Source organism: Rhinopithecus roxellana, chromosome 2, assembly GCF_007565055.1.
Source record: "Rhinopithecus roxellana isolate Shanxi Qingling chromosome 2, ASM756505v1, whole genome shotgun sequence".
Taxonomy (NCBI): domain Eukaryota; kingdom Metazoa; phylum Chordata; class Mammalia; order Primates; family Cercopithecidae; genus Rhinopithecus; species Rhinopithecus roxellana.
This window is the reverse complement of record NC_044550.1, coordinates 22,493,805-22,510,909: the sequence shown is the minus strand read 5'-3', so window position 1 is coordinate 22,510,909 and position 17,105 is coordinate 22,493,805. Positions and strand designations below refer to the sequence as shown.

The window sequence follows — 17,105 nt, the reverse complement described above, 5'->3', positions numbered from 1 at the left end:
CTGGGAATAAGTCCTATATTGCTATTAACTATCTCTACTAGTAAACACTAAAATGCCACTTTTTTTTTTAAAAGACAGTCTTGCTCTACTGCCTAGGCTAGAGTGCAGTGGTTTGATTCCAGCTCACTGCAACCTCCACATCCTGAGTTCAAGTGATCTTCCTGCCTCAGCCTCCCAAGTAGCTGGAATTAAGCCACACATGACCATGCTCGGCTAATTTTTTTGTATTTTTTGAATTTTTGTATTTTGGGGGATTTCACCACGTTGGCCAGACTGGTCTTGAACTCCTGACCTCAAGTGATCCATCTACCTCAGCCTCCCAAAGTGCTGGGTTTACAGGCATGAGCCAATGCACTTAGCCTCTAAAATGCCATTTCTGACTCCCCATCAAACACTGACCACCCACAAATCATCCCTTACCCTCTCCTTTGCCTCTCTCCCCATATTAAATCAGCTGTCAAGACCTCTCTGTTCTATCTCTTCTGTTGATTTCAATCAATATATGGAATAATTACTGTATGTTGGGTTACCATCTTTCAGAGTCATCCATCTCTCTGTCTCTTCTACCTTAAGCATCTTCTCTTGAGGAAAACTGCAATTACCTGGCCTCTGTCTCTGTCAGGTTACTCACACCCCTCCCATCTGCCCTTCACATTGCCACTGCCAGGTGGGCTTTCTACAAATTTAATCTCAGCATGCTCCTTCTCCCTTACTTAAAACACTTCATGGCTTCCTGTATTTTCAGGATGAAGTTCAAACTAGCCCCATTCGAGCATAGAAGTTATTCAAGATACAACCTTATCTTAATTCTCCACCCTCACTTCTGACTCCTATAGCCCAGGTGTCCAAGTCCTTCAAACTGCACCCCACCCCACTGAATGGTTGTGCCCAGCTTTCCTCCTGCAGAAGCACCTCTTCACCCATTCTTCTCTGGCCATTCTGTCATGCCTTAAAAACTGGCCATTTCAGCAAGAGAATTTCTGTCCTTCTATTTTTTTCCCCTATCCTCTTCATACCACTCTGAATATTGAGTGCATAACAGATTTTTGTCTACTTGTCTATCTCACTAGACGATGTGCAATTTGAGGTTTGTGTCACCAGCATCTAGAACTGTCTAGACCAGTGTTTCTTAAAGTGGGGTCCCCAGGTCCTCCTGGTGATGACAGGATCATTTGGTTTTTGTTAATATTCATACTTGGGCCCTCCTCACCCCCACAGGACCTAGAGGATAGGAGTTTTTGTTTTTTCTTTAGTTTAAAAAAAAATTTTTTTTTTTTTTAGTTTCTCCACTTTGCAAGAGAAATTTTTTTTTAAACTAAGTGACATTTATGAATATTATAGATATTGAGTAAATGTTTTTGAATAAACAAGTAAACCAGCTGGAGCCCTCATTCATGTTTTTTTTTTTTTTTTTTTTTTTAAGGAAAAATGGTTGTTTCATTCATTAGTACTTAAACCAGCCAAAGTAGTAATGCAGCAAACACAAGACCTCTTTCCACAAATATTACCATAATCAACAAAATAGGGGCTATAGTAAAACAGAGCCAAAAAGGGCTGAGGAAATCAATGAAGTATGTTACAGCTTAACCCTTCACCCTTCGCCTCAATAGCATTTTTATCTTATTTTATTTTGACATGAAGTCTGGCTTGGTCATCCAGGCTGGATTGCTGTGGCACCATCTGGGCTCAGCCTCCCGAGTAGCTGGGATTATAGGCGCCTGCCACCACGCCCGGCTAATGTTTGTATTTTAGTAGAGACAGGGTTTCACCATGTTGGCCAGACTGGTCTCGAACTCCTAACCTGAGGTGATCTGCCTCCCTTGGCCTCCCAAAGTGCTGGGATTACAGGCATGAGCCACTGCGCCTGGCCTCAGTAGTTTTTTAAAAAATAAGCAAAGCCTCCCAATCCCAAACAATAGGAATATATTTTCATCACACCAATTTGTACTTTTATTTCTTATTCTTTTTTTCTTATTCTTGAGGTTAGATTCTAAACCCTAAAGATACCCAAACTAGTATTAGATCTAGTTATCTATAGCCAGAGACAGCTAGTATCAAGTTGTCTTTAGCAGCCAAGGTTATTAAAATGCCTTTTCTCCAGGAAGATCCAATAAGAAAAAAAAAAAAAAAAAAAAAAAAGAAAGAAACCAACCTCTCTGATTAGGCTCCAACCATACTCCACCCTCCATTAAATTGACTGGATAGGCATAATGGAAACTGGAACACGTGGTTTCCAAACAAGAAAAATCCTATCAGGGAGGGGAGGAGGGGAGAGGAAGGTTCAGCCAGTGCCCAGACTGAAATTGAGTAATTTCAATTTCACTCATCTTCACGTATCTTCAGGTTGCATGTTCGTGGAGTAGTTTAGGAATAAATCCATGGTTTGTGGACTACTACAATACCTAGTTGTCTACTGTATTATTACATTATGGCCTTCCCCAGCAGCTTCTAAGGCAGCCTCCAAGTCACTGGCAGGAGAATTTGGGTGGAACTGCAAGCAGGACTGCAGAGATTCCTCTCCACAGTTATGGAAGGGACTGTTCTAGGCCTGATTGTTCCAGGACTGGGTGCACCAGGTCTGAGCGTTCCAGAAGTGTTTGCTCCAGGACTGGATGTTCTGGGGTTGCTCCAGGATGAATTGTTCTAGGTCTGGTTGCTCCACATTGGAAGGTTTCCATTTGGGTTTACCAGGCATCCCTGGTGGCAGGAAGAGTAGAGGCTGGGGTAGGTAGGTACTGAGGCCTTCTGAGTCACACTATTGCTATTCTTTGGCCAGTTGTTTTTCTGCCACGTCTTAGATTTCATTCTCTGGTTCTGGAAGCAGGTCTTCACCTGTTTGTAGCTAAGGTTCAGGATGTTGGAAAGTTCTTGCATCTGCTGAAGGCTGAGGTATTTGTCTCTGAAATCTATCATTGAGTACACACAGCTGGGCGGAAGAGAACACAGTTCTGGTCTTCTGTTTCTTGACCAGAACTTTGTCTTCCTTTTTTGTGGCACTATTCTCTGCAGAAGTGGATTGTTTGCCTTTGGGATTGGTGGAAGAATCAGGGCTGTCCTGAATAAGCAGATCCATGGAGGAAGAAAGAGGAGAGACAGTCTCTGTGTGAGGCATCTCAGCAGAAGACATTTGCAAGGATGGATGGTTTTCTTCAGACCCACAAACCACAGGTGTAGGTGACCAGTCTTTACAGTCGGATGCTTCGGAGCAAGGCAGGCTTTATGGACAAGCTGTATTCACACTCATGTCATTATTGGAGAAGAGTAGGAAAAATTTAAGAGGTGGACTGGAAAAAAGGCTAAGATGGCTTTAAGACTTTTTTTTGGAAGATCTTAGAGAAATATGACCTCTAGGAGCGAAAGTATCAAGAAGTTGGGATGAAGTGAGTCGCCTTCACAATAACAGGAGGCAACCAGCTCAGTCCAGCAAAAATCCATTCATGTTTTTAAGTTCATATATACTGTATTAACTTGGATTTTTTACTGTTAATTCTAAAAATACTCCTGTTTATAGAAGAGGCTGTTTAGTTTTCTAGAGAAAAGTCTGCCTATTTGCCTTAATGTGAACTTGAGGATTTGGAGATTCTGTGGCCAATTTTGATCAATATAAACAGATAATTTGAATAGTTCAGATTAAAAAAATAATCCACACAACTCTGGATTTCAGCATCCCAAACTCTTCTAGCCCTTCTGGTGACTCCTGAAAGGTGTCCCGCCTGTCTGTAACTCAGTTTCCCTCAGTGTAAATATCATACTGCGAAGCAACAGGGATTGGAACATCAACGTAACAGATATTTCCTAAGTACTTCATTATTTTCAGTTCAATGTCCAAGGTGCAGACCTTACATATAGTACAGTCATTGATAATTTAGGAAGCTTCCTTAACTATAAAAAATTCTCTTATATTCAAATAAACTAATGCAGCCACAGCTTTTATATAGGAGTGGGAGTTAGAGTGAATATCTAATGATCTTTATATGTGTTAAACTTCCATAATGTTTCCTTGAAAAAAATGTGTACTTACCTATATTTATATGCATTTAAATGCTTAAATACAGACTCATGAACAGATATAAATTTGCTGTCTTTGATATCCTAAAATGACTGATGGTCATGTGCATAAAAGCTAGTCTGAGAACCCTGGAGCCTGCTAGACAGGTTGAGCTTCTGAGTAAGCACTGCAGCTATTGCAGTGCTCAGCCCACATGATATGTTTTGCTTAAAGGGAACTATCCAATACCCGGCCGGATGGATGATGGTGAACACTTTGGTTTAATACTGCTTATTACTATGTCACTTTAATCTGCCTAAAATTGTTCACAGAACATTGTCCTTATATTTTTCTGGGAAGTTACTTTTCCTTGGGCTACTGTGTTGGTTCTGCTTTAGCATCCTTGGTTCAGTCATTTTTAATACTTGGTCATTCAAGCTTAATTAAATGAGAATAATTACGGCCAAAATGCCCAGGAAGTATAGGATGGCTTTTTGGTTTTGTTTTCCTGCTATCTTATGGTACTGACAGAGCTCCGACTAGATCAGGCAGCTCAATAGAGGAGGGAGGCTCTACAAATGTCACTTTAAATATATTTACATTTTAGAGGAATTGGCTTGCTAGTTCTAGTCCATGTTAATAAATCACCACAGAATCCCACATACTGTTAGTAGCAACAGAACTTGGTGCCTTACATTCAGAGAAGTTTTAATTGAAATTTAGGGTATTAAAATTGTGTTGGGTGGCCAGGTGCAGTGGCTTACGCCTGTAATCCCAGCACTTTGGGAGGACAAGGTGGACAGATCACAAGGTCAAGAGATTGAGACCATCCTGGTCAACATGGTGAAACCCCATCTCTACTAAAAACACAAAAATTAGCTGGGCGTGATGGCTCATGCCTGTAGACCCAGCTACTCAGGAGGCTGAGGCAGAATTGCTTGAACCCGGGAGGCAAAGGTTGCAGTGAGCTGAGACCCACCACTGCACTCCAGCCTGGTGACAGAGCAAAACTCCATCTCACCAAAAAAAAAAAAAAAAAGGTTGTGTTGGGCTGGAAATAATGAAAAACTCAACAAATAGAATCTCAATCATGTATGGGAATTGCCTTGTTTCACTCAACAGAAGTCTAGAGTACACAATCTAGAGCTGACAAGGCAGCTAGATGATGCTATCAGGAAACTAAGCTGATTTCATCTCTTACTTCCTTCTTTCTTTTTCATGCATGCTACCCCATGGCTATAAGATGGTTGCTGCCAGGCATCAGGTTTGTGACTAGGCAGAAAAGAGAAGAGCAAAGAAATAAAACTCCAAAGGGACATGCAGACAAGTCTATATGTTTTAAAAACCTTTCCCAGAAGCCCCACGTGGCCACTCCTATTTTCATAATCATTGCCATAGCTTCATCTCAGACTAATCTCTGAAAAGGAGCAAGGCAAATGGGTATCATGGATGGGCATTCAGTCATATTGCCATACTTAGCCTCACAATTGATCCAGTCCAGTGAAGCTAGGGTTCCAATCAAAGAACATCTTGTGGGGTGTATCACTTACTATAACATCTGTCCTGGTGATAAGGCATCTCTTGAGAGACTCAAGGACTTTTTAGGTGACAGATGACACTAGGGAACACCCTGTTTCTCAGCTGATAAGAAGAGAAAGCAATCCAGTATAGATGTGCATCACTTGAGAAATATATAAAACAATAACAGAAATATATAAAATAACAATTATTTGATTCTTAAAAATAATTATTAATTTTTCTTAAATAGGAAAGCTCCCCAAATGTGTTCAAAATACAATTTAGTTTTTTGAAAAAAAGATTTATACATAATTTTTCTGGACTAAATCTGCTACGTAAAGCAAGATAAGCCTGTCCTTTTGAAAAGTTTATTTTGCCTTTGAGTACCGACTATGTAGCTTGGTGCAAAAGTAATGGCAAAACCACAATAACTTGTGCACCCACCTAAAATCTTAGTCACTCAGTTACATACTTATCTATCCTCATCAGTCCAGCCTTTCTTGTATCTTCCAAAACATGTTCCAAGTGAGCTGAGAACTTTCCTTTACAAGTCCTGTCTTGTTGGTTGGAAACATGGATGACTGTTTTCTCAGTCTTGAAACTGACATTGTTGCATGTTGGTAGTTGACACATGGTGGGAGGAGCATAATTTTGTATCTAAGAACATGATAAGCACCAAAACAAATGAGGAAATATTAGACCTTGCTGTTGCCCCTATGCTCACAGATAAGTGTCTGAGTGAAATTGTTTGCAGAAGGCACCCGATGAACTTCATACACCCATATGTGTAAAACATTTAACCAGTTGCTCTGAAATGACGCTCCAGTTGGGAGGGTACAGATGCAGGAACTTCCTGTAACCACACTGCCCATGACGCCTGCCTTATCCTCACCTCCAAGCCCTGCTGTTATCTAAAACCTGTGCCATTCCCACCAGACTTACTCAAGTCCCAGCTTTCATTTCATCAGTGAGTGATCTTTATATATCACAAATCCAAGCACATGACTTCATTCATTTAAAACCTTCAGTGGCTACCCATTACTCTTAAGATGAAAAAGAAACGTCTTAACATGGCCTATAAGAGTCCTCATGACCTTGCTTCCACTTAACTTCTTGCGCCTTCATCTCAACACTCTCCCACTTTGTAATTGAAGGTCAAGTACTCTAAATTTCTTAGAGTTGTTTGAATGTGCTTTCTCTCTCATGCCTCTGGCTCTTTGCCCACACTGTTGCCTCTCACTTTACCAGGCTTATACTCGTCCTGTCTGAATATGTCTCCAGAAAGCCTTCTCTGACCCAACAAGATGGGGTTACCATGCCTCCTATATGTTTCCTAATTTCACTTTTGACTTTTTTTTTTTTTCTTGAGACAGGGTCTCTCTGTGTAGCCCAGGTCAGTCTTGAACTCCTGGGTTCCAGCGATCCTCCTGCCTTGGCCCCCGAAAGTGCTGGGATTACAGGTGTAAGCCACTGTGCCCAGCCTGTTTCCTTATTTTTAGTACCCTGCTTTTCTGTTTACTTGTCTATTTTCCCCCAAAACATGTCTGGGTGCAAGGAGTGTGTCTGTTTCATTAACTATTCTCAATGCTTAGGACATAGTTAGCCCTTAATAAATATTTACTGAATAGCTGTATGCAAGAATGAATGAATCAAAAGTCTCCTTCTTCTCAGCCCAGATAAATTCTTCTTAATCATGATAGATAATTCAGCAAAATTTTGTACCATAAACCAAAAGGCTTTGAAAAGTTTTATTAAGTAAATATCTTTGATTTCTGTCATTAAACTACCATCCTCAAAGCCTGGAAAACTATTTTTCACCTGATGTAACTCATAACTTATGAGGAAAAATAAATGTTATCCCTAAGTGTCAGTTTTACTTTTAAAAGGATAAGGAATTTTAGATTAATTTAATGTTTTTCTTAGACTCTCCCATAGAGGAGAAGCTTTAGGAGCTTAGTGAGACATAGGTTTACCTTCTTTTTTTTTTTTTTTTTTTTGAGACGGAATTCTTGCTCTGTTGCCCAGACTGGAATGCAATGGTGCGATCTCGGCTCACTGCAACCTCTGCCTCCCGGGTTCAAGTGATTCTCCTGCTTCAGCCTCCTGCATAGCTGTGATTACAGGCGTGTACCACTACACCTGACTAATTTTTGTATTTTTAGTAGAGACACGGTTTCACCATGTTGGTCAAGCTGGTCTCAAACTCCTGACCTTGTGATCCAACCACCTCGGCCTCTCAAAGTGCTGGGATTACAGGCGTGAGCCACTGCACCTGGCCAGGCTTACCTTCTTAGAGGCATGGATGGTATTGTGGCAACAATGGTGCATATATCCTGTGTCTCTTAGTGTAGGGTAGGAGAGATGGGCTACTTTTCTTTTTTCTCTCTTTTCAAAGTCTTTGCTTTTTTTAATGTACTGATTTTTTTTTTTTTTTTGTAATTACAATATTAGCCAGAAGTATTTCATTGTAGGATTTTTTTTGTAGGATATAATTCATTTTGATATGCATGTTATCAAAGTGATGTTATCTTTGAGATAGGAAATCAAAGAGTCCTGAGGGATTCTGGATGAGAGTGGCTGAAGATAGGTAGCTAAATCATCATGATAAAAGCATGAAATAGTGGATCAAGCTCAAATTTAAAAATCTCTTAAGACTCTTACTTCAGTGCACACTTTATGGTTACTCTTCTAGATTGAGAAAGTCTGGGAAGAGGAAATCTGTCTTTGCAAGCACCTCATCGGTTCTGTTGCAGGTGGTCAGTGAACTATTTTGAGAAACACATAAGATTAGCTGGTAAAAATGCTTAGTTCAAAAATGTGAGTGTGTGTACATATGGTTGTTAGAAGACTAGCACCTTCAAATCCTCTTAAATTTGTTCCATAACACCAGAGAATATATTAGAAGTTTGGAGGAAATTGGCATCAAATTTTTCACTACCCTCCATATGTATACTTCCTTGGGAGGCCTCCCAAAAGTCAAAGAGGGGCAAAATTCAGTTACTGATTTGTCATTAGTGGGAATTCCAAGCTTTGCCCCTCTCCCTTGTTTTACTCCGCTCCACTCAGACCAAGATTTGAGGGTCGGGTGCAGCAACTCATGCCTGTAATCTCAGCACTTTGGGAGGCCGAGGCAGGTGGATTGGCTTTGAGTCCAGGAGTTCCAGACTAGCCTGGGCAACATGGCGAAACCTCATCTCTACAAAAAATACGAAAATTATCTGGGCATGGTGGTACATGCTTGTAGTCCCAGCTACTTTGGAGGCTAAGGTAGAATTGTTTGAGCCTGGAATGTGGAAGTTGCAGTGAGCCAAGATCATACCATTGCACTCCAGCCTGGGCAACAGAGATCCTGTCTCACAAAAAAAAGATTTGAGTTTTTGTTTTTTTACCATCACTGGGGCCAAATCAGTTTCTCTCAGTCTCTAATTCTTGCTCCCAATCCTTTTCTCCCTTCTCTCACTCTGACTAATAACCCACATAAATATAAGTAGAAAATAATCACCATAAACCAAATCCTTATCTTTTTTCTTTTGAGATGGAGTCTTGCTCTGTCACCCAGGCTGGAGTGCAGTGGCGCCATCTTGGCTCACTGCAACCTACACCTCCCAGGTTCAAGGGATTCTTTTGCCTCAGCCTCCTGAGTAGCTGGGACTACAGGCGTATGCCACCATGCCTGGCTAATTTTTTTAAAGAGAGATGGGGTTTCACTATGTTGACCAGGCTGGTCTCGAACTCCTGACCTCAGGTGATCCGCCCACCTCAGCCTCCCAAAGTGCTGGGATTACAGGCGTGAGCCACCATGCCTGGCCTAAATCCCTATCTTTCTAATAGAGTAAATAAAATTAAGTTTTATTAATTTATAAAGAAAATTAAATTTTATCCATCCCTTTCCTTATGTATATTGTCTTGGTCTTTCATTCATAGAGCCACTGAGTTCTATAAAGATACAAAGATATTCTGGAAACATGTAGGGAAATGTAGAAAGACTTTTTAAAAAAGGTTTTATGTTTTTAAAGAAACAACAATATCTAATCTTTGAAATGTTTATGTTTCTACTTAATGATGGTTTCCTAAAATTGAGATGAGCTTATAAGTATATAATATTATTCAGCTGAAAATTTAAAACTTCATCTCGACTCACTGAAGCATTGGAGTAAAAGGCTTTATTTTTTAAAAAATGGAAATGGGTCGTTGTTAGAGTATATTTTAAAAATAAAAATCACTCAATGCCTTTTTATTTTAGTTTAAAAGTAATATTTATTCATTTGCCTTCTTTTCAAAAATTCTGATTTCCACACTACCATTAGGTTTTACTTTTCTATATGTTCATTTACAGAAACATACATTAAAAAGTCACTTGTGTCCTGTCCTTCCCTGCTGACTCATGATGAAAACTGTAAGCCTATTTTTTGTCCTTGTCAGAAATCATTATACTTTTTTTCGACTTGGACCTAAAAAGAGTTGGCCAGTGAAGCAGAATTAATGTGCTTGTAGAAAATCTGTCTAGTTGAGAGTAATCCTGGCAGTTTCTTCAAGAACTAGCCTTTGCTTATGTATATTCAGGTTTGGGTTTGCAAGAGGAAATCCTGAAAGAACAATAAACACTTTTTTTTTTTAAGTTCCAGGATACATGTGCAGAATGTACCTGTTTGTTACATAGGTAAACGTGTACCTTGGTGGTTTGGTGCACCTATCAACCCGTCACCTAGGTATTAAGCCCCACATGCATTAGCTATTTGTCCTGATGCTCTCCCTCCCCTCGCTCCCTGTACCACAGGCCCCAGTATGTGTTGTTCTCTTCCTCGTGTCCATGTGTTCTCATTGTTCAGTTCCTACTTATGAGTGAGAACATGCAGTGTTTGGTTTTCTGTTCCTGTGTTAGTTTGCTGAGGATGATGGCTTCCAGCTTCATCCATGTCCCTGCAAAGGACATGATCTCATTCCTTTTTATGGCTGCACACTATTCCATGGTGTATATATACCACATTTTCTTTATCCAATCCATCATTAATGGATATTTGGGTTGGTTTCATATCTTTGCTATTGTGAATAGTACTGCAGTAAACATACATATGCAATAAGCAAACATTCATTATAATAGAATAATTTATAATCCTTTGGGTATATACCCAGTAATGGGATTGCTGGGTCGAATGGTATTTCTGGTTATACACAGTCTTTTTTTTTTTTTTGAAACGGAGTCTCACTCTGTCGCCCAGGCTGGAGAGTGCAGTGGCTGGATCTCAGCTCACTGCAAGCTCCGCCTCCCGGGTTTACGCCATTCTCCTGCCTCAGCTTCCTGAGTGGCTGGGACTACAGGCGCCTGCCACCTCGCCTGGCTAGTTTTTTGTATTTTTTTTTAGTAGAGATAGGGTTTCACCGCGTTTGCCAGGATGGTCTTGATCTCCTGACCTCGTGATCCACCAGTCTCGGCCTCCCAAAGTGCTGGGATTACAGGCTTGAGCCACGGTGCCCGGCCCCATACACATTCTTTATGAAGAAAGATTAAATAAATTCTTCTCTAGTGTCAAGCTCTAAACCTGTTTTAATTCGAGACTTTACTGTGGTACCTTCTAATCTGGCTACAGACTGTCTAGTTTAACTCACAAGAGACAGTAGCAGAAACTGGAATTTCTTGGTAACTAAGATTTATAGTTATCTTTTAAAGAAGATTTTAGTTATTGATAAAAATGAACAAACCTTCTTTACCATAGTCTGGACGCTTTCATGCTCATTTTTCATGCACGATATTTATGACTATGCAAACTTAGCTGTATTTACCTGAAAAGTTACTGAAAGGAGAACTACTGCCCAGATACACATTTATAGATACATACTCAAATGACATCTCAATATGTTGAATTTTCCAAAGACAAAATCAGTAGAATCTGGTAAATTTTACCTTTGAGGATAGTTCTTGCCTTGGCTATTGCTCTCTGCCTTATGCATTTCCTCCCAGAGTGGCTCATTCCCACACTTCCTTCCAGTCTTGGCTCACATTCACCTTCCCAGTGTGCCACCCTGTGTAACACTGTGCTCTGTGTCTCACTCTCCATCCCATTTTCCACCTGCACCAACTTGCTTTTTTCTTTCCATAATATTTGTAATTTTCTAATATATTATATAATTTACTTATTTTCTTATTTATTGTCTTTCTCCAGGCTTGAAACCTCCATCCACGAGGACAGGGTTGTCTGTTTTGTTCACTAATGTATTTCCGGACCCTAGAACTGTGCTTAGCACACAGTTGGCACTCAATTAATACTTGCTGAATGAATAATTTAAATCACTTCAAGATTTAAACTACCTATCTTAATTTGTAGTTTTCTTTCTGCTCCTAAGGGAAAAGAGCTATAAGAAAATACAATTTTTACTGTTTAGATTAAGAATCAAGTGAGTTTGAAGCAGAGTTGCATAGATGACTTGAGCATCAGTTATTCTATTTAGTCTTCAATAGTGCATTTTCCCTCTTAAAAGTATGTCCAAAACACAAGATTTTAAAAATCCAGTAAGTCATTTATTAATTCATATGTTGGGGAAAGACATAAGCCCCTGGGCATACAAAGTTGAGTAAGACACAATCTGTACCCTTCAGGATTTCAAAGGAAAGACAGATTTGTTAACTTGTGTGTAAAATACAAAGAGACAAGTGCTACAGTAGGTAAGAAAAAGACATACAGAAAGCACAGTGGTGATGAAGGAAGGGATAGGCAGCTTGACCTAGAAGCAGTCAGGGATTATCTTCACAGTGATCATAAAAAATGACAAGGTTGCACGGGAAGGGCATTCAACGTAGCAAGAACAGCACGTGCGAAGGAAAGTGGGACAAAGGGGCGTGATGTCTGGAGAATGACAGTATAGTTGTAGCACAGGGTGTCCCAGGGGAAAGTTATGACATGACTCCAGAGGAGTAGGTAGAGGTGAAACTATTTGAACCATGTCAAAGCATTTTGGGGCTGGGCACATTGCCTCACACCTGTAATCCCAGCACTCTGGGAGGCCAAGGTGGGTGGAATTGCTTGAGCTCAGGAGTTTGACACCAGGCTGGGCAACATGGTGAAGCTTCATCTCTACAAAAACACACAAAAATTAGCCAGGTGTGGTGGCATGCACCTATAGTCCCAGATACTTGGGAGGAAGGCTTGAGTCCAGGAGGCAGAGGTTGTAGTGAGCTGAGATTGTGCCACTGCGTTCCAGCCTGCGCAACACAGCCAGACTGTGTTTCAAAACAGAAACAACAAAAAAAGAAAAGCATTTTGGACATCTTAGAGATGATGCCAAATCTGTTAAAATTCCTACAGTCTGTAGAGCCTAGAATCTACCATATAATATTAATGCCATTCATTTTTAAATAAACAAGATAGTTGACTAATAGTGAAGATTATATACTACATAATGACCTTGACTTCACATAATGTTTACATTTCCTTTTATATAGTCTTGCACACTTGTATTCTCAACAGTTTTTCTATATCAGATTTTAGGATTCTGAAGCAAAGGGCCATTGTCCTTTTGGACAGCTGGAAATGCAGAATAAGTCAGTCTAAGTGGGAAGCCACAAAGACAAAACAACCGTGTAGTATGCCTAAGCTCTTACAGCATGTCCTGCCATTGAGCAGTCAAGGGTTACGGCTGCCAGTATACAACAAAGTAGGCAAACACTAGATGGAAAAGGAGCAGTCAACTTCAAGCATGTAGTGACTTTGGAAAGTACTCTCTGGAGACCTTTCTTATAGATTTCTATGTCCAAAAATTAAGCCTTATGAATGTGACCTAAAGAAAGGAATGTTCTATTGGAGACAAAGTGAATTTCAAGTGTAAGTGATTTATATGTTTAACTGGCAGAAATAGTGATGGGGTGTGAGAAGACAAAGGGATGACAAAAACTACTACTTTTTTTTTTTTTTTGAGACAGAGTCTTGCTATGTCACCCAGGCTGGAGTGCAGTGGTGTGATCTCGGCTTACTGCAAGCTCCGCCTCCCGGGTTCATGCCATTCTCCTGCCTCCGTCTCCCAAGTAGTTGGGACTGCAGGCGCCCACGACCACACCTGGCTAATTTTTTTATATTTTTAGTAGAGACGGGGTTTCACCATGTTAGCCAGATGGTAAAAACTACTACTGTTAAGAACCAACTGAGGCTGGGTGCGGTGGCTCAGGCCTGTAATCTCAGCATTTTGGGAGGCTGAGGTGGGTGGATCACCTGAGGTCAGGAGTTCGAGACCAGCCTGGCCAACATGGTGAAACCCTGTCTCTACTAAAAACACAAAAGTTAGCCAGGCGTGGTGGCAGGTGCCAGTAATCCCAGCTACTTGGGAGGCTAAGCCCTGAGAATCGCTTGAACTCGGGAGGCAGAGGTTGCAGTGAGCCAAGATCGCTCCACTGCACTCCAGCCGGGTCGGGCAGTGGGGGAGGAGGGGAATAGAGCAAGACTCTGTTTCAAAAACAAAGAAAAGAACCAGCTGAGAAGTGTAACATTCCTGGTATACAAGGTAATGGTTGAATCCCAAGTGCTCAGAACATATGGAACAGTACCTATAGTAAGTGCACAGTTTTTAAAAAGTAATTACTATTTTGACCAAATTGAAACACATTTTAATTTCATGGCCTGGAACAATGCATAGTAGTTTGAAGTCAGGACCCAACTGTTTGTCTATAATGGAGCATCAAGTTCCCATAGGAGAGCTATGTGAAGAGCTGCAACTCATGGATATTCGGTAATACTTTTCAACTGTTATCACACTCAGACATCTAGAATTCCTCAAATTGATCAAAAAAGGCCTTAGACTCAAGAAGTATCTTGAGTAAATACTTGCCAAATCTATTTTTTTACTTATTTTTTTTCTTTTGGTAGGAAACCTTTCTGTGTAAACATAGCTAAATATTGTGACTCTCAAATCTTGGTGGTTAGTAAATCAGTCTTGACAAACAAGCAAAGTAGAAAAAGGACAAGAAAAGCAAAGGCTCGGGTCTACTATCCAGAGCGATTGCTACCTATCCACACGGTGTGTGCATGCCAGCATGAGCAATCTGAAGAACACATTTCCCCAAAATGCATTCTCAAAGGGCATGCTTTGGGAATAGGGGAAGACAAATTAACCTGACTTTCAAAGGAATGTTGAGTCACATACACTTTTCTCTCCCTAAGCATGTTTCCTTCTTTTTGAAACTGAAGAAAAGGATGCTGTAGGCATTGTGATTTTGAGAATCTCCTTTCTGGGAATCCATGCTTGATAAATCCCAGCCATACCATAGTCACATTCAGCAATTCACCTGACATGCAAATAAAGGAGAAATTATTCTTCTGTCTCACAACCTGGCAGTAGAGAGAAACTTGTAATAAATAAAATTCCCTTTTACTTTATGAAGAAATGGGAGCTATGGACTTAATTTTCTTGTTTTCTGAGGGATCTTGAGATTTTTTTTTTCATTAAGATTTTTCCCCAAAAGGTCTTTCTTCCTCTCTTTTTTTTGGCTTTCAACCTGTGAAGGGGCAAAGAAAAAAAAGAAAGTGAAAGTATTTGTGGGGAATGATGTAAAAAGATACATAGATAAAAGTCTTCTAAGCTATAAAGGACTCCTAAACCAGCTCCGGACACTATCTGACCAGTTTTACTCTGCTTCCCACTGTAGAAACTGATGACAGGCACAAGCAGGAGCACAGCTTCCTGTTGAACTGGTTTAGTTTTGTGCACAATCCTCAGAGGAGAATTAGTGACTCGCAGCATGTTAATTAGGGGAGCAAAGGCCTGTGAGTAGCTAATAAAGATGATTAATATTTTGTTAGAAGATTTAGAAAACAGTGCAATTGATTTTGTCCATCTCAATTGATATACTTTATCATGTGATACCACCTTTTTTTTTTTTCTTTTTTTCTTTTGAGATGGAGACTCATTCTGTCACCAGGCTAGAGTGCACTGGTGCAATCTCAGCTCGCTGCAACCTCTACCAGTAGGGTTCAAGTGATTCACCTGCCTCGGCCTCCCAAAGTGCTGGGATTTCAGGCGTGACCCACTGCACTCGGCCAATACCACCTATTTTATTACAATTCCAATACTTCTGAAAATAGAGCTATTGCTACTCTTTTTATTAATTTTAGTTAATTACTTTGAAATTTCCTCTGTGGCCCAGGCTGGAGGACAGTGGCATGATCACACCTTACTGCAACCTCTGCCACCTCCCAGGCTAAAGCCATTCACCTACCTCTGTCTCTTGAGTGGCTGGGACTACAGACACCCACCACCACGCCTGGCTAATTTTTACTGTAGAGAAGGGGTTTGTTTGCCTAGGCTGGTCTCAAACTCCTGAGCTCAAGCAATCTGCCCACCACAACATTTCAAAGTGTTGGGATTACAGATGTGAGCCATTGCGCCTGGCCTACTCTCAATTTCTTAAAGTGTATGTCATAGAAAACTTTAGTGATATCAAATTTTCAGACTGAATATGAGAGTATCCCCATGTTCATTGTAGCATTATTCTCAGCAGCCAACATATAGAAGCAACCTAGGTGTCTGTAAACAGATGAATGGATAAAGAAATTGTGATATAATGGAATTTTATTTCACATTAAAAAAGAGATTCTATCATTTGTGACTACATGGATAAACCTGGAAGATATCCTAAGTGAAGTAAGCCAGGCATAAAAAGAAATGTTATTGTGTGATTTCATTTATATGTGGAATCTAAAAAAGTTGAAAATGTAGAAACAGAGTAGAAGAGTGGTAATACTGTCCCATCCTGGGTGAAGTTAATATTGGTTATCATGGAATTATCTTACAAAAGTGGTTAACAGAGATGACGGGAATAACTAAAATTCTACTTCAAGAAGAATTTGAACTCTGTGTGGAGTTAGGGGGTGGTGTCTCGGCAGTTACTATGAAGTCTGGTTCTATTCATTTAAGATTACTGGCCAGGCACGGTGGCTCACGCCTGTAATCCCAGCACTTTGGGAGGCCAAGGCGGGTGGATTACTTGAGGTCAAGAGTTTGAGACCAGCTTGGCCAAAATGGTGAAACCCTGTGTCCACCAAAAATACAAAACTAGCCGGGCATGGTGGTATGTTCCTATAGTTCCTGCTACTTGGGAGGCTGAGGCAGGAGAATCACTTGAACCCAGGAGGCGGAGGTTGCTGAGATCTCACCACTGCACTCCAGCCTGGGCGACAGAGTTAAAGTTTGTCTCAAAAAGAAAAAATATATATATTCCTTTTTCTCCTCTCTGGAGATGTATTTTTAAATGCAGTTCTAGATGAGCTTCATGCAGGAGAGGCACTGAAGCAGATGAAGATTTGTAAGAATTGAATCTACCAGCCTTCAGGATGCAGCTGGACATGGCACATGGTAGTCAGAAGTGAACCTAATTCTAGAACAGTGAAGAGAGTAATATACTGACTCACTGGTTGTTATTTTGTTTTCAGTTTTAAATTGAACTCCTCACTTGAAACAAGAAGCTTGCTTTATTTACTCTGTGCTTGGAATCAATTTGAAGCAATTCAGCCTGAGTGTGTCTGAAGCATAAGTGGTATCACCCCAGTCAGTGAACATATTTTTGAAGGAGTTTTGCCTATACCCTCTTGAGTCTTCCAGTTTCTCTTTTCTTAAT

The 17,105-nt window shown here is 40.4% G+C and overlaps 1 protein-coding gene and 1 pseudogene across 1 annotated transcript in view; one reads left to right on the top strand and one right to left on the bottom strand.

Annotated features, from left to right (window-relative positions):
• ELOVL6 (ELOVL fatty acid elongase 6) overlaps positions 1 to 17,105 on the top strand; it is a 149,735-nt gene that overhangs the window by 71,167 nt on the left and 61,463 nt on the right. The gene's annotated exons all lie outside the window — the stretch shown is intronic.
• LOC104682428 lies at positions 2,330 to 3,244 on the bottom strand (annotated as a pseudogene).